We start from the raw sequence: 24120 nt of genomic DNA on the forward strand, positions 1-24120 counted from the left end.
GCACCAGTCGGATGCTTGGGCCATCAGGTCGGCCACAACCGCATCTTTCTTCACCCGGGCTTCTATCAGGTGGCTCAGGCAGTTAAGACAACATGTCCCCCCTTCAAACACTAGGGCACATCAGGACATTGCGAAGCTAACGGCCGCAGCGGAGTTCGCGGCCGATGCTACTTTTCATTCTGTAAAGTTTTCCGCTAGGGCCATCTCCTCACACGTCTCTGCCCGTAGATTACTGTGGCTTTGGCACTGGCAGGCCGATGTCAAGAACAAAGCCAAATTAGCCTCAGCTCCTTTGTCAGGAGGGAAATTGTTTGGCCCTGCACTTGATCCGTTGCTGATGGAGAGCCGAAATAAGAGGAAATTCCTTCCATCTCTTTTTCGGAGGCAGGAGTCTAGAGGATCTCAGTCCTTTCGGAGGGGCTCCTTTCGATCTTCCTTTCCACCGGCCTTCACCCCCAGGTATCAGGGCTCCCCAATGTTCCGGTCGACCTACCAGGACCAGAATGACTCTGGGGATAGAAATAGATGGGGAGGCTCCTACAGGAGGCCCTTCCGGGGCGCTGGGAATAAAGCTCCCCGCCGTCCCAGGTAGACCTTCAATTTCTTACCCCATTGGCGGTCGCCTTAAGTACTTTGCCGACCAGTGGGACTTATCCACGTCTGATTCCTGGGTTAGGGATACTGTTAGGTTTGGTCTCCCCCTTCAGTTTCAATCACCTCCCCCGGAACACTTTATGGTTTCTCCCCTTTCCAGGGACCCGTCTAAGCGGACTCTCATGGCGTCCGCTGTCACTCATCTTTTAGACATCAAGGCCATCCAGCCTGTACCCTTGTCGCAGTGGGGAAGAGGGTTTTATTCCCTCCTCTTCCTGGTCCCGAAGCATTCCGGGGGATGGAGACCCATTTTAGATCAATCGCTATGTAGTTCATCACAAATTCAAAATGCACACACTCCAGTCTATCTTACAGGGTACTAGGAAGGGAGACTGGCTCACTTCCATCGATCTCTCTGAGGCTTATCTGCATGTACTTATTCATCCATCGTATTACAAGTATCTGAGATTTTGTTATAACAATCAACACTTCCAGTATGTAGCCCTTCCCTTCGGTCTTGCCTCGGCCCCGAGGACCTTTACCAAGGTGTTGGCGGCTCTGGCAGCACACCTGAGACATTTCCCTATTCGCATTCACTGCTACCTCGACGACATCCTTATTCTGTCTCCTACCCGACAGCAGGCTGAGAGTGACACTAAGATTACCCTCTCAGTGCTTCAGGCCCATGGATTTCTCGTTAACCGGAAAAGAGCCAGCTTAATCCTTCCACCCGTATAGCGCATCTAGGGGCTGTTATTGATTCGGTTCAGGAGAGGGTATTTCTTTCACAAGAAAGATTCACCAGTATACAAAAAGCTATCAAGACAATCAGGCAAAATAAAAGGGCTTTGTTACTAAACCTGTCCAAGCTGCTTGGAAAGTTGGTCTCCTGTATTTCAATTATTCCCTGGGCACGTTTACATTCCAGATCTCTGCAGTGGTTCCTTCTGCCTTACCAGCGTTCCAGAAGGAGCAACTCAAGGCTCGTGGTGAAGATCCCCCCAAGAGTTCTCGCCTCGCTCCTCTGGTGGACAAGGCCGTCTACCAATCGAGGTCATCTCTTCAAGGAGCCCCAGAGGGCCACTCTCACAACAGACGCCAGCCTTTACGGCTGGGGAGCTCACATGCAGTCGTTTTCAGCCCAGGGAACCTGGTCAGTAGCCGAGCGACGCTGCAGCATCAACTGGCTGGAGTTGCATGCAGTGTATCTGGCTCTACGTGCCTTCCTCCCTCAGGTTCGAGGACGTCACATTCTGGTTTTAACAGACAACACTACCACCAAGGCCCACATCAACCGTCAAGGGGGCACTCATTCCATTCGTCTCATGAGAGAGGCCGAGCGCATTTGTCGATGGGCAGAAAGACATCTCTTATCCATCAGGGCAGAGCACATCTCAGGGGTCTCGAACGTCCAAGCGGACTGGCTGAGCAGGGCCAAGCTGGACCAATCAGAATGGCGCCTACACCCCTCCTTATTCAGGGAGGCGGCAGTGAGGTTCGGTCAGCCTGTGGTGGACCTGTTCGCATCTCCCCTCAACGCCCAGACACCGAGGTTCTTCTCTCGTTATCCTACCGACGGCGCGGAGAATCACGATGCCCTACGCTGCCCTTGGCCCACCGGGCTTCTATACGCCTTCCCACCCCTCCCGCTAATACCCAGGGTGATTCAGAAATTGATCATCGAGCAGGCGGAGGTCCTCCTGATAGCCCCGTTTTGGCCCAGGAGGCCGTGGTTTGCGGATCTGCGCAATCTGTCAGTGGCACCACCGTGGAGGATTCCCTCGACAGGATCTCTGTCCCAGGGCCCTCTTCAGCACCCGGACCCGCAGTGGCTTCAGCTAGCCGTCTGGAGGTTGAGCGGGAAAGATTAAAGGATGAGGGTTTGTCGGCTCAGGTCATCACTACCATCTTGGCAGCAAGGCGGCCTTCGACTACTCGTATTTATGACGCCACCTGGAAGATTTTTTGTCAGTGGTGCCATAAGTCATGCGTGAATCCGCTCTCACCTTCGATCGCCCAGCTCCTCGCTTTCCTACAAGCCGGGCTGGATAGTGGTCTCTCCCCCAACACTCTGAGAAGGCAGGTCGCAGCCCTGGCAACGGTGATTTCTAGCAGTTCTTCTGGTTCACTCTCGCACCACCCTCGCATAAGGTCTTTCCTTAGAGGGGCTTCCAATATTCGCCCTCCAGTGATTCACAGGTACCCTACCTTAATAAAGTTCTGATGGCTTTAACTAAACCTCCTTTCGAACCCCTCAGGGAGGCGTCTCTTCAGTTCCTCACACTCAAAGTAGTGTTCTTGGTGGCAATAACATCAGCAAGAAGGATATCCGAAATAGCAGCTCTATCCGTGAGAAAGGATTTATGCGTCTTCCACGCTGATCGGGTGGTTCTGAGGCCAGACCCCGCTTTTATGCCTAAAATCAACTCGGCCTTCCACAGATCTCAGGAATTAATCCTACCTAATTTTTGCCCCAAGCCTTCTCGAGAAAGGGAAAGGCAGTGGCACACTCTTGATGTACGAAGGGCTCTTCGTATTTACATCTACCGTACTCAATCAATCAGAAAATCTGAATCCTTATTCCTGTCCTTTCAGCCAAAGACGCTGGGTTGCAAGGTTTCCCCGTCTACTGTTGGTCGTTGGATTAGGGCCACTATATCCAAGGCCTATATAGCACAGGCTCTTCCTGTCCCTAGTGGCATTACTGCTCACTCTACAAGGAGTGCGGCCACCTCGGCTGCCTGGGCTACCCAGGCGTCAATTCAGGAAATATGTCGAGCGGCTACCTGGGCCTCTCCATCTCCATTCATACGCCACTATAAAATCGATGTTTTCGCCTCAGCTGAGGCTTCCTTTGGCAGGCGAGTCCTTCAACAGGTGGCAAAGGAGCCAGAGGTGATTCCGGACCAGACGGAGTCCCTCCCGTAGGACAAGCCAGGCTTTGGTATGTCCCATTATCTGGATGCTCGCAGCAGCTCAACGGAGAATGGGCGTTGGTACCTACCTGATACGCCCGTTCTCGTCGAGCTGCGTAGAGCATCCAGCCCCACCCTATTTGGTCCGTCTGGGGGGGGGGAATCCCTTTTCGGCCAATGATGTTTATAGTTCGGAGTTGAGTCTTGTAATATAGTTGACACGAGGGGATAGTTGCTGTCTTCTCGTCTTCGTAAAACTGGGGGAACACGTGGAGATGTCACGTGGAGGAGGAGGAGCGTTCCTTCAATCATAGCTCAGCCTGTCAGAGCAAAGACTAGAGCACCTCCCCATTATCTGGATGCTCTACGCAGCTCGACGAGAATGGGCGTATCAGGTAGGTACCAATGCCCATTCTCTTAGAATTTTTCCTATAGAAGGACTCTGGAAAGACACCTTCATGATGGTGATGGCATTGTCATAACTTGACAATGAAACGAATGAAGCTTCAATTATGTTTAACCGTGGCCATGCAGTGAATGCACTGCAATAATTAATGTTAGAAGAGAAGGAAATAGCAAATACCAAGTAATGAACTTGGATTTCTTTTTTTAAGCTATGAAGGGAAAAACCCATTTTTAGTAACAATAGCAGTGTCAGTCCAGAGCAGGGGTCCCCAAACTTGGCTATGCTTGCTGGGGAATTCTGGGAGTTGAAGTCCACATGTCTTAAATTTGCCAAGTTTGGAGACCTCTGGTCCAGAGCATATTCCAAGGTTTTTTTTAATCTTCTGAGATGTAGACAGAGTGTTACTATCAATCACAGAAGCGTTAGATCTTCTCCAGAATCATGACTGATCGTCATCAGCATCAGGGAGATAGAGATGTCATTGAACTGTCTAATAATCTTGATGGGAATCTGAACCTCAGAAATTCATGATATTTTCTTCTCATCTGAAGTAAACATTTCAACATGACCTGAACAACCCATTTCCTCGGAATTCTCTGCCACATTGAAAAGTGTTCTTCATTTTTTAGAAGCAGAATTTATATGAAATGTTTAGTGTGAGGTTCTGTTTTTTAAAAATAAAACTTTAAATAAATGTAACATTTTGCTCCTTCGGAATATGTTTCCTACAGTACTGTGTGAGACTGTGATGGCACAAAGACTTTTTCTGAGCATTTCAGAAAGTATTTGAGAAGGTCATCAGTCTGATTTGGGTGCACCAGAGCACCTTTATTTTCAATACTAAGCTACTGTTTTACATTGTTTTTTGTTTTGTTAAAAGCATTTCTAAAAACATCGCCATATGCTTTCACGTTTCTCAAGCAATCTCCATTGCCAGCTGGAAAGCAGTGAAGCACAGAAGATCATGCATATCATTTTTTTAAAAAATTTAAAACAAAAAACAAAAGCAAAAGCCACAACTAACCTCACAACATTAATCATTAAAGTTAAATTGAATTCTGCCATGAATCAAACCAAATGCCCTTTCATCTGGGATTTTGGTCCTGGTTAATATAACAGCATTATGAATAGGAATGATCAAGAAGAGAGGCTACTGCAATGACAAATTAAATTACAGGAAGCAAAAAACAGAAGTCATTAAGCAACAGACCCTCTGAAAAACTTATTTAAATTATTGAAATAATTTATTGACACAAAGACAATGTTTATTTTTCAAGTGCATACGTGGAAGGTAAAACAAGCTTTTTCAAATTGACTTTGAGGTTATAGTATAAACAGCACAATCTAACAATGTAATGTGGTCCAATTGAATGCATTTCAGTGGCTAGTATCATTAGGAATAAATTATTGATGGTTTCTCACTGCATGATAATTTTCTTTGTCCTATTGGGAGAGAAAAGAAAATGAAAATGAACATCTTATGGTTCTTTCTAGTAATGAACATGAAGTTACATCAGTTTCATTTCTTTGGCCTGTGTCTTCAGTGACTATCCAGTATGCAAGTGGGAAGGGGAAAAATGGCATTAATTCTGCAAAGAAAATGTGTATCGATTTATCCTGGCAACACAAATAGGCTCTTATTTTCAGTAACTTAATTTCTCCCTAGGAGAGGGTAGATTTATAAAGCAGACACCTTACCCTAATGTTTAAAATATTTTTAAACATTTGATTATTATCCACAGTACTCTGCCTCAGTAGGATTGAATGTTCTGATTTCATGCACAGTAAAATCATGTAGGAGGCAGAGTGAACTGTTTGATTGCATTTCTTTCACAGTGATTTGTCAATATAGCTTGTAGGAGCTTGAAACTGTGGCCTGATTCCCATAGCTAAAAATAAATGCAGTATATGATGAAGTCATTGTGTTTTCTAGTTGGCCATAGGCCAATGTGGTTGTTGATTGCCCCATTGAATAGCCAGAAATTGTTTTATTGTGTGGAAATAAGCAATTGTGTGTATTTTTCTTCCGAGGGAGCTACTTAGGGGATTGTTGTTCCATGCAGACAGCATTAATTTAAAGAGACTGCTTGGAGTAGGCATTTGAAAATATGAATCAGTCTTGCACCTCTGTTAAGGCAGCATTTAAGTTATATCCTTGAACCTCTTAGAATGATGATGTACAGGGAGCTTTTTACTGGCATTCAGCAAGAGAATCCTACAAAATTACCGTGTTCTTGAATTAGAAATGTTATTTTCTCTTTTCTTCAAAACAAGTGGAGCCCCGTGGAGCTGAACATGCTTTTCATTGCTAAAAACGACATGTAGTACTTCAGATCAGCATTTGCAGTCAAGCCAACCTGAGCAGAAATCTGGCTGTAGTTTTGGTTAGATATATGATAGAAAGTGATTTTTCCGGCACGCGCACGCGCGCGCACACACACACACACACAGTGAGAAGTTGATTTGCAAAATTAAGTTTAGGAAGGGAGAACTAATTGTGGTTAGATTTAAAGGCCGTAAAAATCAATTTTGGGCATTAAATCTGTTCCCTTATTCCGGGAGAGCATATTTCTCTAGTTAACATGTTTAAAACATGCACTGTTGTTCATAATATATAATAAAGTAAGTAAATTGCTGTACTGGGTCAAATCCAAGTCTGTCATAGTAATATTATGTTCTCAAAAGGGCTCAGTATTAGGAAAAAAAGGTGTTGGTATGACATAACACCAACCCCTATTCCATATTGTTGATTTTTAGCAGCTAGTATTTAGAGATACAATATAGGTATTATGGATGCAATAGTCATTGCGAAACTTATTTTCCATGAATTTGTGTAATGGTTTTTAAAAATTACACTCTGGTTTTCTTCTTTTCCCTTTTCATTTTATTCCCACAATATTTCTGTTAATTAGAATACTCTCAGAGGACAATAACCTTAATGAATGAATGGGGATTTCTCTCAGATTAAAAGGTAAAATAACTGTCAAGCTGAAACATAATTGAATACTATCATGACTTTTATTAGTACTCCATGTTGCTTCCAGTAAATTCTTACACAGATAGAAACTGGCCATTTTAAAAACAATTATTACTGCAATATTTCCAGTGGGCGAGAACCCTATTTTTAGGTCGTATAAGAGGAATTTCCACACGAGAATCAGACAAATTAAAAAAGCTATTAAAGGAGGAAGCAAATTTGACTGAAACTCCTTTACTTGCAAGGACAGATTCATCAGTTTTTGCAAGGGGAGTCTTACTGTATTTCCTATGGAGTTACAGGATGTGTGATTTCTTATTGCTGAGAATTATGTCCTTATTCCTTCTTGCTTTAGAAGGGGGCATCTTTGTTCCTCGCCCTCCCCCAATAAAGTTGGCTTATTGTGTTATTTTCTGTTAGCATCCATCTCTGGATCTCAGTACTTACAATAAATGGACAGTTTTGCTTTCACAAGAAGCGAGTTTTTTGAGAGGCATAAATGCAATAGATATGTCTAGTTAGAATCAAGATCTGAGTTAGATTTTATATGTAGCTGTCATCTCAATAAATCTGCTGTTACAGGTAATGTCTCATATAAGAAAACTAATCAAAGCAGTCTAAGAAAATATTATGTTAGCTCACAGCTGTTTTCAGCATTAGCCTGGTGGATTTTGTGTTATTTTGTTACTTAGATGGATAACTCCCTATCACTCTGGTGGGTCAGGATGGGTAATAGATACAATGTCATGTGATAAAGATTATTGTGTATACGGAGAACAAAAATGTTAAAGTGCATCCCTAAATATTTCCTCTACGGACTCTTTCCACTGACTTAGGTAGAAGCCTATCTTGAAAACCAGCACATTGGTAAAAGTTACAGTACTGTGAGGTATAAGACCCCCAATAAATTTATACTCAAAATATGAAGACAAGTCTGATGCACAGTTTCAAAGTTTTATTTGAGAAAAGAAAAGTAGTTGCAAGGGCGGCCTCCAAGACCCTTCCCAAGTGGATTGAGTACAAGGAGAGCAAAATTCCATATTCAAACAATACATTTATACTCCAGCACAAAGTATGCCATGCCTAAGAGGCCCTCCCCACTCCGCCTTATTTTCTTACATTATAAGATGAGCTAAACTATGGGCTTAAGGGTCAACATTGTATTCTGTGCCTGGTTGTCTTATCTTGTTTCACTGCTGAGCTTTATCTTGGGAAAATGTCCCTTATCTTATTAACTTGTTGCCTCGCCCCGGGTGGATCTTCCTGTTTTCCAAGATATATTCCAAAATATATTCTAATATATTTTGGCCACTTTTTGTGACACAATCTAATTATCTGGCTCTTAGTTAACTTACAGATCCATGGGATCAGGTTAGTATCAGAGGTGGTATTCAGCAGGTTCTGACCAGTTCTGGAGAACCGGTAGCGGAAATTTTGAGTAGTTCGGAGAACCGACAAATACCACCTCTGACTGGAGATTTTACAGTATCTTTCCCCTGCCACGCCCACCAAGCCACACCCACAGAACTGGTAGTAAAAAACATTTGAATCCCACCACTGGTTAGTATCATCCCATTGAGATAATAGTTGTCCTAAAGGACTTTCTGATGGTATTTCTACAGTACTATTAGTTAATTTTACAGCAAATTTCTCTTTCTTAGGTTTGCACAACAACTACATTGATTGCCCATCTTCCACCTCGAGAGTTTTCCTGATTAAAGTTTCCTGAGGTTCTTGATCTTACGGCCACTCAATATCACCGATACCAGTCCATTTCCCTTCAGGCTGGCCTTCCCCCTCACGGGAGTAAGGAAACACAACCTTTCAGGTCAACTCGCTCTGGACTCACAAGTGTTCCCAGAACACAATCTAACACACACACATAGATTAAGCTATGGTATGTTCTTAGTTCATAGAGAACTGGACACATCTCTTGAGTTTTTCAGATAATCAGCATGAACTTGTATGTGTCCTAAGGTGACTATCTTACCGGTAAGTTTATGCTCAGTAAGTAATTGGTAAATTTGAAGGCATCCTAGAACCTGGGCTAAAAGTCTCTCTTGTTCTTAAATACAGAGCTCTAATATAAATATATTTGCAACAGAAATGAGGATACTGTAGTGACAGTTATGCAGTTGTACCAAAAAGATCTATATCTTAAGGGGAGATATAGACAGATATAGTTCAATCATCCATTGCTGTGCTATTTAAGAGTTTAGGGTATAAAATTTGGTCCAACGTCTCCATCTGGAATAAGGGCAAAGATGGTCCATTTTCTAATGTGGGCTAATATCCTATTATAATTTGCGGCTTTCAAAGTTCCCTAGAGGCAGACAAAGAATAACTAGCAGGGGCAAAGTTAGAGTAGTTCGATGAACGGGTAGCTCTTAGTACTGACAATCAAAAACGTTGGCTGTTTTTTTCCCCTTCAGATTAGGAAAAAAGGAGGTGGCAAAACATGGAAGTGATATCAGTTATCTGTAATGTGGAGGCTTGCCCATTTTACAGTTATAACGCAAATGTTTACGAAAAGATAGACCAGTGTAGCTGTGCCTTGTCTAGGGTTTTTCTATTTCATCTGAGCTTGCTTTTTTCCTCACCAACTGAGGTACTAATTCCACTCTATAAAGCCTTAGTAAGACCACACCTAGAGTACTGCATCCAGTTTTGGTCACATTATAAAAAAGATGTTGAGACTCTAGAAAAACTACAGAGAAGAGCAACCAAGATGATTAGGGGACTGGAGACTAAAACATGACTTTATGAACAATCAACAGGTCATTATCTTCTTAGTCGTGGTTCAACAAAAAGCCCATTAGGAATTATCAGAAATATCAGACAAATAGTTTATGCCTGATCAAACAGTCCCACTTTATATTTCTTTGTTTTTGCATTTCACAATCTTAACCTTTAAATCATTCCAATGGCATGGGGTAAGATTTGATCTTTCCTCAGTCCTTGGCATTTGAGAGGAGCTGGCAAAGCTTTAACCAGCTTACTTTGTAAATTCCGTAAAGAGGCTTCATTTAGGATTTCTTGTCACAGATATTCCATGTCCAGTTCCTTTTCTTTATTTGTCTTTTGTATCCCCACTTTAGTAATTTCAATTTGTTGATAATCATGTTGTCGTCCATGCCTTCAAACTCTACAGTGTAAGTGTCCCTTAAATTTTTTTAAAAAGTTTTTCTCATCTTTTAAATCCTTTCTGAAATATTAGATATTAATATCTCAGTCCGTTTTTCAAAAAACTCTTAAAAGTAAGAAAAAGCTTACACTGGCTTAGTCATTTAGTCTTATGCCTGGCACTTAGTTCCCTCTAGTATCCATTTGCTGTTTTACAATCTCCTCATTTAGAGCATTTGCTTGTGCAGATTTAGAGCATTTGCTTGTGCAGATGTCTTCAGTCAGCCATGATTCATGTCGGATGCCCTCATGGTTATCTTAAAAGACAATAGCAATAGTACTTAGACTTATATACTGTTCCATAGTGCTTTATAGCACACTCTGTATGGTTTACAAATGTCGGCATATTGCTCCCAACAATCTGGGTCCTCATTTTACCGACCTTGGAAAGATGGAAGGCTGAATCAATCTTGAACTGGTCAGGATCTAACTCCTGGCTGTGGGCAGAGTCAGACTGCAATATTGGATTCTAACTACTGTGCCACTACGGCTCCTAGGCACCACCGAGATAAACTTAAGTACTTTTTAATTACAACAACTAAGCTAAGATTGTGTTGTACTTCTCCCTAGGAGATTAGTAATACTAGTAGTCCTCAATCACAATTGAGCCCAAAATTTATGTTGCTAACTGGGGCATTTGTTAAAGGAGTTTTGCCCCATTTTACAACTGTTCTTGCCATAGTTGTTAAGTGAATGACTGCAGTTGGTAACATGGTTGTTAATTGAATCTGGCTTCCACATTGACTTTGCTTGTCACAAGATCACAAAGGATGATAAATATGATCCCAGAACATTGCAACCATCATAAATATGAGTTAGTTGCCAAGCGTCTGAATTTTGATCATGTGACCACGGGGATGCCACAATGGTTGTAAGTATGAAAAATGATCATGTCACTTTCTCAGTGCTGTTATTTCTTTGAATGGTCACTAAACTAAACTAACAGTTGTAAGTTAAGGACTGCTTGTATTTAAGATTTATATTTTGTTAGATTAGTTTATCAGGTTTAATCAGTACCATGTGAAATAAGCTTCCCAATGTTAAACAATATGATTAGCATGTTGTATTCTCAAATATTGCCTACACATATATTGACTAACTTGATAAAATATAATTTATTTATTTTTTAAATCAGAAATGTCAAAATTTCTATTTGTATTGCAAAAGTATTTTCAAATCTCTTAAGTTTTTTTTTTTTTTTTTTAGTGGCAACAAAAATAAAGTATCCCTTTTTTTGGGTATATGTTTTATTTGCAGTTTTTCTTTAACAACCAACATTTTTTGTGGACAGTGTAATGACTGGGTTAACATATTTTTCACACAATGTTCATAGTAATGATACAATTACATATACAGAATTTTTATCTTCCAACTTCTAACCTTAATGTGGAAAATCAAGTATTCTTTTAATAGACAGTTGGATTACATGCAGTGCATATTTTAAATTGAGAATACGTTACCATAAGTGAAAGATACACTATTGGACATATTTTTAATCATCTTAATGCAGATTCTCCAAAAAAATAGGTCCTCACTCTAGATGGTATTGGACGTTTCTCTTAATTTCACTTGCAAGAAAGTGAAATTAAATCATCCAGCCAAGTATTTTGTTCCATATGTGTACTTCCATCAGAGGTGGTATTCAGCAGATTCTGACCAGTTTTGGAGAACCGGTAGCGGAAATTTTGAGTAGTTCGGAGAACTGGTAGTAAAAATTTTGAGTAGTTCAGAATGTCACCTCTGACTGGCCCCGCCCCCATCTATTCTCTGCCTCCCAAGTCCCAGCTGATCAGCTGGGTCTTTTATTGCCCTTCACAGGAGAACGGAGCTGGAAAGCAGGTTAGTGGGGTGGGGAGGGAATTGAGATTTTGCAGTAACTTTCCCCTGGAGTGGAGTAGCAATGTAGATTTTACAGTATCTTTCCCCTGCCACGCCCACCAAGCCATGCCCACCAAGCCACGCCCACAGAACCGGTAGTAAAACAAATTGAATCCCACCACTGACTTCCATGCACGGAACAAGTGCTTCATCCTGTAGGAAAAGTCCAGGAAAATCAGTAACCAGTATGGAGATGAGCATTATTGCCTTCTAATAACAAACTGTTATCAAAAGATCCAAAAGTACTGAGGTAAGGATATTAGCAACTACCTTTATTTGTGCAACAAATTTGAAACCTATCATTCCAATGAGGTGCTTTTCAATCCTTTTTGAATAAAACAGCTATACAAAATCCTGGGGCCCTTCAGATGTGTTGGGACATAGTGCTTGGAAACTCTAGACCAGGCCTAGAGGAGGCTAATTTGGGAAGAGATGGGTTATAACTTCATACATTCCAACTAGCAGCAGTCTGCATTTGCTAGGCATGGCTCCTCCATTGTGAAATATGTCACATGTCAATTTTGAACAAGCATTTTCATTCATTCATCATTCATTCATTCATTCATTCATTCATTCATTCATTCATATTTGTTTGGCACCCATCCTGTCTAGCTGTTTCTAAGAATCAAAAGAACGTGGAGTTTAGGATGAAAACATATTTTTCTTCTGCTTCATTCTTTCCTCTTTCTCTCTACGGTGTACGTAAGCGTTTATGATCGTGAGACATTGGGATCTTATTTGACTGCTTCAAATGGTTTTGAGTCTATGCCCGAAAGGCACTTAGTTCTTCATTTAATATTAACAGGAAGTGAACAAAGCTTCCTTGTCACCTTTACAACTTACTTTAGGAGAGAACAATGGAATATTGAAAAATAATGGAAAAATATTGAAAAAAGCTTGGAGGGATATGACTATAATTTATTGCAAGTGCCAGTAGAAAATATTTGTCCTGTGGCGTTATTTAGTGACAAACCAATGTTTGTAAATTCAGTACTTTCATTAGTACTTTTTTTTGGAAAAAAAATTCTGCACCTAAAACAAATTATTACGATAAGTAAACCCTGACGTAAAACCATAACTGAGCTCTAAATTTCTTTTTTTAAATAACCTTTTTTATTTTTAAACAAGACAGTTGTTAAATGAGTTTTGCTCCATTTTACAACTTTTATTGCTACAGTTGTTAAGTGAATCACTTAAGCAATTGTTAAGTTGGTGACATGGTTGTTAAATGAAACTGGCTTCCCCATTGATTTTGCTTGTCAGAAGGTTGCAAAAGGTGATCACATGACCCGGGGACCCTGCAACCATCATAAATGTGAGCCATTTGCCAAGCACCTGAATTTTGATCACGTGATCATGAGGATGCTGCAATGATTGTAAGTGTGAAAAACGATCACAAGTCATTTTTCTCAGTGCTGTTGTAACCTTGAATGAACTGCTGTAAGTCAAAGGCTAGCTGTAACCTATAGGTTCAAAAATAGTATCTTGAAAATTAAACCTCAGAATGAGCTGAAGGAAGCTAAGGATGCCTATAATAGCCAAAAAGCTGCTTCATATAGGTTCAGTATATAACCTGGAAAGTATCTCTATACCAATGTTCCTTAGTGATTATGCCCAAAATATAAAAGTTAACAAAGAGAAGGCAGAATTTACTGATTGAAAGAAATTCTAATGTGACTTGGGAGCTACACGGATCCCATTGGGCTTGTTCCTGAGTCCTCACTCTCTGTTACCAGATGTGTGGCTGACACATAATGTTCAGGAAGAACATTAGTTCTACCTCTTCCAGTTAGAAGGATGGTGAAGGAAAGGTTTCCTATTTCTTTTTGTTGCTTGGATGAAATTTTATGCTGTGCCTTTTAGAAAAAAAGCTGTGGATTTTTCTGTGGAAGAAAGAAGAAAGCAGTTATAATTTCCACAACCCTCAGTCTTCCTCTCTTTCCTCCCCCTCAAAACTTCAGTCTTCTCTTGGACAAGAAGCAAGCAAGGAAGTGTACCCTGGGGCTTCAAGTCTCATCATCCAAAGCATCCATCTAGGAAACCAGATAGAAAATCAAAGGAAATACCCCTTGACATAATGTTATTAGCTGCCAGTTGGACAAGTGACAGCAGAAAGATTGATGTACTCGTAAGACATCTTGAAGGACAGATTAGTCCTGGAGATACCCATTAAAGTTCTCAAAACAGTCAAAAGACAATCATATCTCTTCAAGAACAAAGAGAAACGTATCAGGATTAATAGGGCAATAGAACATTTATGGGATATGAGTGCACTAAAGCAGATAACTTGGAAAACACTTCTCCAGTTTTTATCCTCTTTACAATACTAAAGAAATATGAGGATTGGTGGGCTTCAGACTAATTCATGAGGTATTGAACTCCCAAGATTGGGATGTTAAAGTTAAGGGAGAAAGACATTATACAGAATTACTTTCTTGGCTTAGTGGAGTTGTCAAGAGACCTACTTGCCCATCCAATTAGAACACGAGAAGCTCCTCACTGTACATAAGGAAATGAGGAGTTTCAGTTGAGAGCACCCCCTTTCAGATTGACATCAGATTGTTCACTCCAGTGATGGCAGCACTCATCATCATGCCTGCTTTGATTATCAGAACATCCTTTCTGGGGAAAAAAGCAGTAAACAGCCTCCACTTTAATTGTTACAAGGAAGATGGTTTTGTGGTTAATCTAACCAAAAGTACACTAATGCCATTGAACAGGTACAGTCAACCCAGAGAAAATGAAGTTATTCTTGTCCTTGACATACATTTGCAAGCTTTGAAAGAGTATGGACCCTTAAGAAGTGGACAAGTTGAATTCATAGGACTGGATTGAGTCACATGAGGCTGGTTTCCTCCAAACTCTCCTTCTCTCTGCTGTTTCACTTACATAATGGTGTCAAGCAAGATAACCCAAATCTTTACATTGGTGGCTCCCCCCAGACAATTTGGCATAGGAAATGTCCACTCAGGGAACTTATTAAAGAAATGCTAGTGTGACAGGATGGAAAGTGTGCTTCTAGTAGAGATCACTGTTTCATTATGAGATAACACTACTGAGACTGAGGATTAATTAGGCTATCAGATCAGGAGTGAGGTTGCCACCTACTGGTATAAACAAAAATAGTATAATAAAGCCCATTAGCTCATCAGCACAGATCCAGATCAAAGAGACATTAGACAGAAACATATGTCTAAAGAAATGCCTATTGTCTATATTAGTGAAATATATAATGGGATCATTGGACACCAGAGCAGATTCCCTGGATTACCCATGGGCATTATATTTGGAGATTTTTAATGAGATCTTTAAAAGATGGAGATGCCCCCCTGTTAAACTGTGAAATATGAATATTGGCAAGGTGCAGCACTTTTTTTCTCCCTGTTACAAGACAACAGAGCAAGATGGTTGATGATGTTGTAGTCTTTTTGGATAGTAGCGCTGTCCAAATGGTGAACCTAGAGAAGGCTAAATTGATTCTAATGGGGAAATTGCTCTCTGGCTACTTAGAGATGAGCAAAGAATATCCAAGCCATCTCCTCTGGACTTCCTGTCAAGATTCTGATACGATACCTAGATACAAATAAGCTACACCTATGTGCTTGGAAAAAGGAGCAGCTTCTGAGTGACTTCCACATTTTGTGGTAGAGACAGTCTTAGATTTAATGCAACCAGTCACCGCCAAAATCTATCAGATGATTTGACAAACTTTTGAATGGTGGTGGCAGAGATTAAAAAAAAATGTAGCATTGTACAATTGGCTACAATTGTGGGGAGGGGGGCTTGGTATTCTCTGAGCTTGGTGGTTTCCTTGCAGAGTGTTCCATTATCAAATTAGGTAACATCATCAGTGCACTCTTCTATCTTCCATCTTCTCTTCTATCAGTGTGTAGCATCTACAACAGGGATCTTTGGACCATTGGATTTAGGACTAGCTGGGCAAGAATAGAGGCTAGGAGCAAAGTTATTTCTTGGATAGAAATGTCTCAGCAGATATTTTCAATTTGCCTCATCCTCAGGCACATTTCTTTCACTCACAGTAATACACGAATAATACATGGGATTTGTAGTAGGCATTCAGGCAGTAATGGCTGCTCCCATGTGTCTCTAAACCAGACTGTCATGACTATGCTTACATGAGAGTAGCCTTCATGGCTTGATATATTGGCTCACTTGGAGTGAAAGTAGCCTATGTGGCTTTCACCACGACAAGCAATCTATCTTGATTCACGTTCAAGGTTAATATGCCTCTTCACCCAGGCACAGAGCGGTGTTCTCTCCAGTGTCTGCCAAGATCCAGCCTGCTATTATGAACAGGCCTGACAAAACCTAGATTTTTTCACAACGTTGAGAAACTATTTCAAAGGTGCATTAGAAGAGTAAATCTCTGATAGCTTATTAATCTCTCTGCAAATGGGAGATCAGGGAGTTGAATTCTCATCCCGCAATTAACAGATAGATTGGAAAATGCTTTGTTTTGGAATATGTAACAGCCCTCTTCCAGGCACATAGTGCACTCCATATGGAGAGGTGGCTGCAAGAGCTGTCTTAACTCCGCGAATATATTTAGTAGACATTTGTGGAACAGTGCCATCTATCTGTGTTAGACATTATAGAACAATTGTCAATAGACAATTTTGAGGTATGTTTTTTTTATTGTGTAGTACCATTCTGGAAGATGTAATCAACAGTCCCACCTTAGCTAGGTGGGAAGGCAGTTAAGAGAAAGACCCAGCAGACTAACATTGAGTTATGAATTACATAATTGTATTATGTTAATTGTTGCCCTTTTTCTTCCTTTATTGTTAGTTATGAAATGCACACTAAAAGAGCATTATTTAAATCAAGTCACTTGAGTTAAAAGGGGGAGGTTACCTCCATGGGATAAGAAGAAGCCTGAAACCCTGCTTTCTAGCTCATAGAGAAATTAACCCTTCTCCTGTGAGGTTTGTATTTTGATGATGGTTTATGGTACATCACAGTAACTCCAGCTACCACTCTTTGACGTTTCTAATAATGATTTGAATGAAAATGTGGGAGGCATGTTTATCAGATTTCCAATAAAAAATTTACAATGATCTTGATAACTTAGTGAGCTAAAAACAATGAATGAAATTTAATAGAGACAAATGTCTTTTTCACTTGGGAAAAACAACAACCATTAAAAGCAGGAATAAGAGGGCTGGCTGATAGTAGCTGATCACGAGTTGAATTTGAGTCAGCAGAATGAGATAGCTGCTATAATGGCCAATTTTAGACAATATCAGTAGAAATATAGTTTGTAAATTGTGGGAAATAATGCCTTGTCTAGTTAATCTGTGATAATTCAGTGTACAAGGAAAGGTGAGCACTGTTTTCTTTATCCAAGTCATGCAGGTGAAGAGATTGCCTCCTTTGGTGTATTGTGATGGTCTGCAGCAGAAAAGTGAATACTACCATATGATCTGGTGGTGCATCAGGGTTGTTCCTCCTCCAAACAACTGTATTTGGGATATCTGGTTTTTCAGAGATAGCAGCACAACTTGTGAGCAGAGAGCCATGCCCGTTGCTTCTCTGGGTTGAATTGTACCCAAGAACTAACATTTAAATAGGCTAAAATTTCCAGTACATTATGCACTGATCAATCCCGTCTGGAGTATCTGTCCAACTTTTGGTATGATACTTGTAAAGATTTGTTGTAATTGGGAAAAGGTGCAAGAAAACAACCAGATTGGCAAGGGGATTGGAAATTAAGGTTTATGGGAGAAACTAAGGGAACTGAGGTTAGCCTTGGGAAAAGTGAACTGAGAATTAATGGTACTACTATTCCAGTTATTCAATGTTCTAGAGTGCAGGACATGTCATAATAATCTTGATTGTAGGAAAGTGCTTTTGGATGGATGTTTTGATAGGTTGTTAAAAAACCTTTCTCATGGTAAGAGTCATTGGACAATAGAATTAATTCCTAGGGAGGTGGTAAATTCTCCTTCATTGTATATACCCAAGCAGAAGCTGGCCAGACTTTAATTTGGATTTGTGAATATAATTCAAGAGGGAAAGTATTAAATATGTAGAGTACTAATTGCACTGTCTCTATTGAACAATTTGTTTGACCTCAATTGCAGGATCTTAATCCTTTGCTTTTGCTATTGGCGTTAAATGTAGTACTGGAAGATAAAGATGTAGGAAATTAAAAAAAGGACTGGTTGCGCTACAAGAACAAATATGACTATGGTAAAGATAATCAAGGATTAACAAAAGGAGAAGCACCATAGGGGAATCTTGGAACTATTTAAAAGAAGAGAAAGACATTGGCTGTTTAATGAGTTATGAAACTGGTTAAGAAAAAAAACAGCTGTATGCATTTTATTTAAACAAGCTTTGATGGACTGCTGCTTTGCTTATTTATCAAAGAGTTATGCTGAAAAACATTATACTTCAGAATTTGGAAAAAAAAGGGTTAAAAGAAAATAAAAAGTCTATATAAAAAAGTCTTCTATAAAAAGTCCTTACATCTAAAAAACATCCAAGTTACCCAAGAGCTTGCTCTTCCTGAGACCATTATCTGTGAACTGACCTTAAATATCACATTTCGTTTCTTACTATGTTACAGAGCCCCTGATTATGACATAGAACATGTAAACAAGCTAAATACACTACTGACACGAGCAGCATCCTGCCCACACAGTTTTATCTTTCTTGGTGACTTCAATTTACCTCATATTAACTGGACCCTAAACGAATGTACAGCTGAACCCATACATGCAACCTTCTACAATGCTGTAACAAATCTGGGACTGGAACAACTAGTAACCAACAATACGAGACTTAACAACTGCCTCAATCTCATCTTCTGCAATAGTTTGAATTCAATTTACAGAATACAAATTAAAGAACCCTTTTCCAACAGTGACCACAACATGATTGACTTTTGTCTCAACATATGTCCACACAAAAAAATCATCACAACAAAATCCCCAATTATAACTTCAAAAAAGTCAACTATGATTTTATCATCAACGATCTCTCTTCCCTTGATTGGCAATTTCTATTCACTGGATGCAATACTGTTGAAGACCATTACAACATATTCTTACTAGAAATCAAAAGAGCCATCAAACTATATGTACCAATAACAACTCCCAAAACCAGGAAAAAAAGATTACCCATAACAATAAGGAAGCTTCAATCCAAAAAGAGATCACTTTGGCGGAAAAACAAATCTGGTCACATTGCCAACTTCAAAAGCCGTTAAAAAAATCTATGCCACCAGATTAAAACTGAATGCACTAATTATCACATTAAACAAGAGGAAAACCTTCTACGCACAAATTCCACCTGTGCTTTCTACAATTTTTTTAAACAACAAACTAAAAGACTCAAGGTCCATCCCACCCCTGAAAAGACATAATGGCAAAGACTGCAACGACAACACCATCAAAGCCAACCTCTTTAACACATTTTTTGGCTCAGTATTTGTAAACAGCAATGGATCAATCAAGCCCAGTACTCCCTAGATGAACCAAAGATGACTACAATGATCTAATACATATCAATTTTACAGAAGACGTTGTTAAAAAAGGACTGCGCAATCTAAAACCATCCCTATCTATTGGACCAGATGGAATATGTGCCTACTTCTTTAAAAAGCTATCCACTGCCACAGCCAAACCTCTAAGCATAATCTTTGAAAAATCTTTCAGGACCAGCTCCTTGCCAAAACTATGGTCACAAGCCATGGCCATATCCCCATCTTCAAAAAGGGAGACCCCAGCCTAGTTGAAAATTACAGACCAATCTTATGCTGCGTCACCTGTAAAGTCATGGAATCAATTATTAACCAATCCATTATCCTCCACTTAGAGACAAACAACCTACTCTAATAAACAATTTGGTTTCAGAAAAAAACTATCCTGTAATCTGCAACTCTTATACTGCAAAAACATATGGACTACACAACTCAATCAGGGCAAAGCAATAGACACAATCTACATAGACTTTTTATAAAGCCTTTGATTCAGTGGTACACGACAAACTACTACTAAAACTAAAATCTTATGGTATCTCTGGACACCTACATAACTGGATAGAAGCATTCCTGTCAAACAGACAACAAATGGTCAAAATTGGGAGCGTCCTATCAAATTCTGTACCTGTCAACAGTGGTGTCCCCCAAGGCAGTGTTTTGGGACCAACTCTCTTCATACTCTACATAAATGACCTCTGTGATCATATTAAGAGCAACTGTATTGTCTTTGCTGATGATGTAAAGCTATTCGACACCACAGACAATACTGCTACCCTCCAAAAAGACCTTGACTATGTATCAAGGCTATCAAACACCGGCAACTCAAAACATCCCCTCAAAAATAGAATATCCCCCCCCCCCCCCCCCCCCCCCCCCCCCCCCCCCCAACCAACCCCCCCCCAAAAAGCCCCCCCCCCCCCCCCCCCCCCCCCCCCCCCCCCCCCGCCCCTCCCCCCCCCCCCCCCCCCTTTTTTCCCTCCCCCCCCCCCCCCCCCCCCCCCCCCCCCCCCCCCCCCCCCCCCCCCCCCCCCCCCCCGCTGGGGCGTCGGCCCAGCCCGTGCCCGGGGAGCGGAGGCCCTCTCCTTCCCAGGCCGCGGAGCCATCGAACCACCCAGCGACCCCCCCACCGACCCAGCGCCGCGGGCGAGCCGTTCGGGAGCGAGCGCGCTGGCTCAGGCGCTTCATTGCCAAAAGCCCAGCGCGCGCGCCCCAATCTATTCAACCCGCATAAGCCATGGAGGCACTTTTTCAGGGCAAAGTCTTACCCGCAAGTATCAGAATGGTCTATCAAATGGCAACTTCAAATCTCAACAAATAAATGCTGTGTCTTACATATTGGCAGAAAAAAATCAGAAAAAAAAAACAAGCTAAAAAGTCAAGACCTTGTTGAGGATCCAAACTTTGTCAAGGACCTTGAAGTACTCATCTCAAATGATCTAAGTGCTAGAGCCCACTGTAACTACATAGCCAAAAAGGCATTAAGAGTTGTCAATCCAATCTTCTTCTCTGATAATATCACACTACTAACTAGACCATACAAAACATTTGCTAGACCTATACTTGAATACAGTTCATCAGTCTGGAACCCATATCATGTATCTGATATTAACACAATTGAAAAAGTCCAGAAATATTTCACAAGAAGAGTTCTCCGCTCCTCTACTCATTGCAGAATACCTTATGCCACCAGACTTGAAACTCTAGACCTAGAAAACCTAGAACTACGCCACCTCCAGTCCGATCTAAGTATAGTATATAAAATCATACATTGCAATGTCCTACCTGCAAATGAATACTTCAGCTTCAATCATAACAATACAAGAGTACACAATAGATACAAACTCAAGGTTAACTGCACCAAACTTGACTGCAGAAAATATGACTTCAGCAACAGAGTGGTCAATGTTTGGAATACTCTACCTGACTCTGTGGTTTCTTCCCCAAACCCCCAAAACTTTAACCTTAGACTGTCTACTATTGACCTCACCCCCTTCCTAAGAGGCCTGTAGGGGGCATGCATAAGCGCATCAATCGTGCCTGCCGTCCCTGTCCTATTGTTTTTTATTTTTCTTATAAGTATCTATCTTATGTATTCAAGACTATATTTATTCTTATACCTGTGTCTTGTAAGTGATGGACAAATCAAATAAAATGTAAATGAAAAAAGAAAATACTCTAAGAGGTAATTTTTTTTCTTCAATACAAATATAATTTTTAGAAGATAACTGAGTCAAGCATCAAGTTAATAATCTGGGCATCCCTCAATCCGTTTTGTGGCTTTAAAAAAATGTCTTGATTTAATTTGCAGAGGTATTTTTTTACTTTGTAATGAAATATTGACTAGGTTCATACATTACACTAAATGATAACTAATTTATTATGTAAACTACAATTGTCATTGTAGAACAAATATAAATAAGCCACATTATGGCTGATTATGATACCCAGAACTAGCTTCAGAACCTGTAATACAGTGAATTTGCAATGTGATGGACCAAAACTTTCTACATGTCTGAAACTTTGCTTATATTTTGAAACATTTTAAATTTCCTTCCATTATTCAAATTCAGTTTATGGAGAACTACTAATACAAATACAATATTTTAAATTTTGCTGTTGAGTCAGTGATGCGTTGAATCCAGACAATAGCCTGGACAAGTCCCTTCAGGTTTCTTGGCAATGTTTTTCGGAAATGGTTTGCCCTGGGCTGCTTCTCTTCTAAGAGAGAAAGGGACTGGCTCAAGATCAGCCAGTTGGCTTCCTGTCTAAGGTGATTAGAATTTACAGTGTCCTAGTTTCTAGTTTTATACCTTATCCACTATACTATACTGTTTTCCACTACTACAAGATACGGAGATAGTGTCTGAGCTAGGAAGTTAAGCAATCAGTATATAAATAGGAGATTTGGGATTCCAGAACTGGAGGCTAGATTGGGAATTGAAAAATGAAATAAAATGGGAAATATCCTCACAAAATAATGATACTTTGTGCACACTTGAAGGCACTTGAGAGCTCATATTGATCAGCCAAAGGTCTGAATATAGCTTTTGAATTTGGTTCAACATTCAGCATGGAACTGATAAGAAAAAAATAAGTTGGATGCTACTTCACGTGAACTGTATATCTCATGTGGGAAGGTAGGGTTTTTAATATAGGCTGCATTGGGGTTTGTGTGCAAATACTGTTGAGGATTAAACCAAACATGGTGCTTCTTTGAATGGATTCACATATCTTCCTAAGCAATACTTGATATGTTTTTTATGAATAATCACCATTACATGGGATCATAAAACATCCTATATTATGTACCAACTCTAACAGTATTTGGTCCACATTAAATACATTAAAGCACACAGACTGGATTATGGTTTAAAACAAGGCAAAAATAATGTGCCAAAAAAAATCATATTTTTTTTAAATCTAGAATTCTGAACTGGTCTAGAGGTTAAGCTACCAGGCTAGAAAGTGGGAAATCATGAATTCTAGTCCTGCCTTAGGCATGAAAGCCAAGTGAGTGATTCTGGGCCAGGCACTCTCAGCTCACCTCCATCACAGCATTGTTATTGTGGGGGAAATAGGAGATGTGTTTGGATATGTTCATTTCCTTGAGTTATTTGTAAAAATAATGAAATGGGATACAAATAAATAAATAAAGTAAAAAACATTGCCAATATTTAGACTGAATTTGGCTTTAGTAATCACAACTAGCTCTGGACAGTGTCAGGCAAGAGCTATGGGTTTCAAACCAACGTTTGACCAGCTGGTGGTTTTCATGCCAGAATTAAGTTGCAATGCACAATAATGCATAATTTCCTGCAAGTAAGGGAATTTATGTATTCTTAAAGACATCTTTCTTTCATAAGGACAGGCAGGCAGTGTATTAACCTTTTAGAAATAGATGTAAAATATTAAATTAGCCCAATATACTGTTATAACCTATTGCCAATGACTTTCACATGTCTGGAAGTTTCAGCATTGTAAAAACAACTTTTCAAATTGGCTTTGCTTGAAATATTATATTGTATGCAAATACATGAAATCATGGAAGAAAAAGAAATACTTTCTTCCATTCATTCCCTTTATACCATTTCAAATTTTATATTACTATCATGCTTAGCAGTGCTTTATATAGGTGGTCCTTGCTTAATGACTGCCCTGTTTAGTGATCATCTGAAGTGACAGTAGGGCTGGAAAAATAACTTTATGACCAGTCCTCACATTTATAATTGATGCAGTGATTTCCAGTTGCGCACTTCACAGCCAGTTTCAGAAAAGTAGAGTCAACTGGCAGTAAAATTGCAAGTCCCAATCCTGAGGTGGTATTCAACAGGTTCTGACCAGTTCTGGAGACCTGGTAGCGGAAATTTTGAGTAGTTCGGAGAACCGGCAAATACCATCTCTGACTGGCCCTGCCTCCATCTGTTCTCTGCCTGCCGAGTCCCAGCTGATCGGCTTTTGTTGCCCTGCACAGGAGAATGGAGTTGGAAAGCAGGTTAGTGGAGTGGGGAGGGAATGGGGATTTTGCAGTAACCTTCCCCCAGGAGTGGGGAGGGAATGGAGATTTTACAGTATCCTTCCCCTGCCACACCCACCAAACCACACCATACCCACCAAGCCACGCCCACAGAACCAGTAGTAAGAAATTTTTGAATCCCACCAC

At 40.4% G+C, this 24120-nt stretch overlaps 1 protein-coding gene across 2 annotated transcripts in view; it reads left to right on the forward strand.

Annotated features, from left to right (window-relative positions):
• ASTN1 (astrotactin 1) overlaps window positions 1–24120 on the forward strand; it is a 254516-nt gene that overhangs the window by 49921 nt on the left and 180475 nt on the right. The window lies entirely within an intron of this gene.

This window comes from Notechis scutatus, chromosome 3 (genome assembly GCF_049901735.1).
Source record: "Notechis scutatus isolate UNSWTSFEM ecotype Mainland chromosome 3, rNotScu1.2, whole genome shotgun sequence".
Taxonomy (NCBI): domain Eukaryota; kingdom Metazoa; phylum Chordata; class Lepidosauria; order Squamata; family Elapidae; genus Notechis; species Notechis scutatus.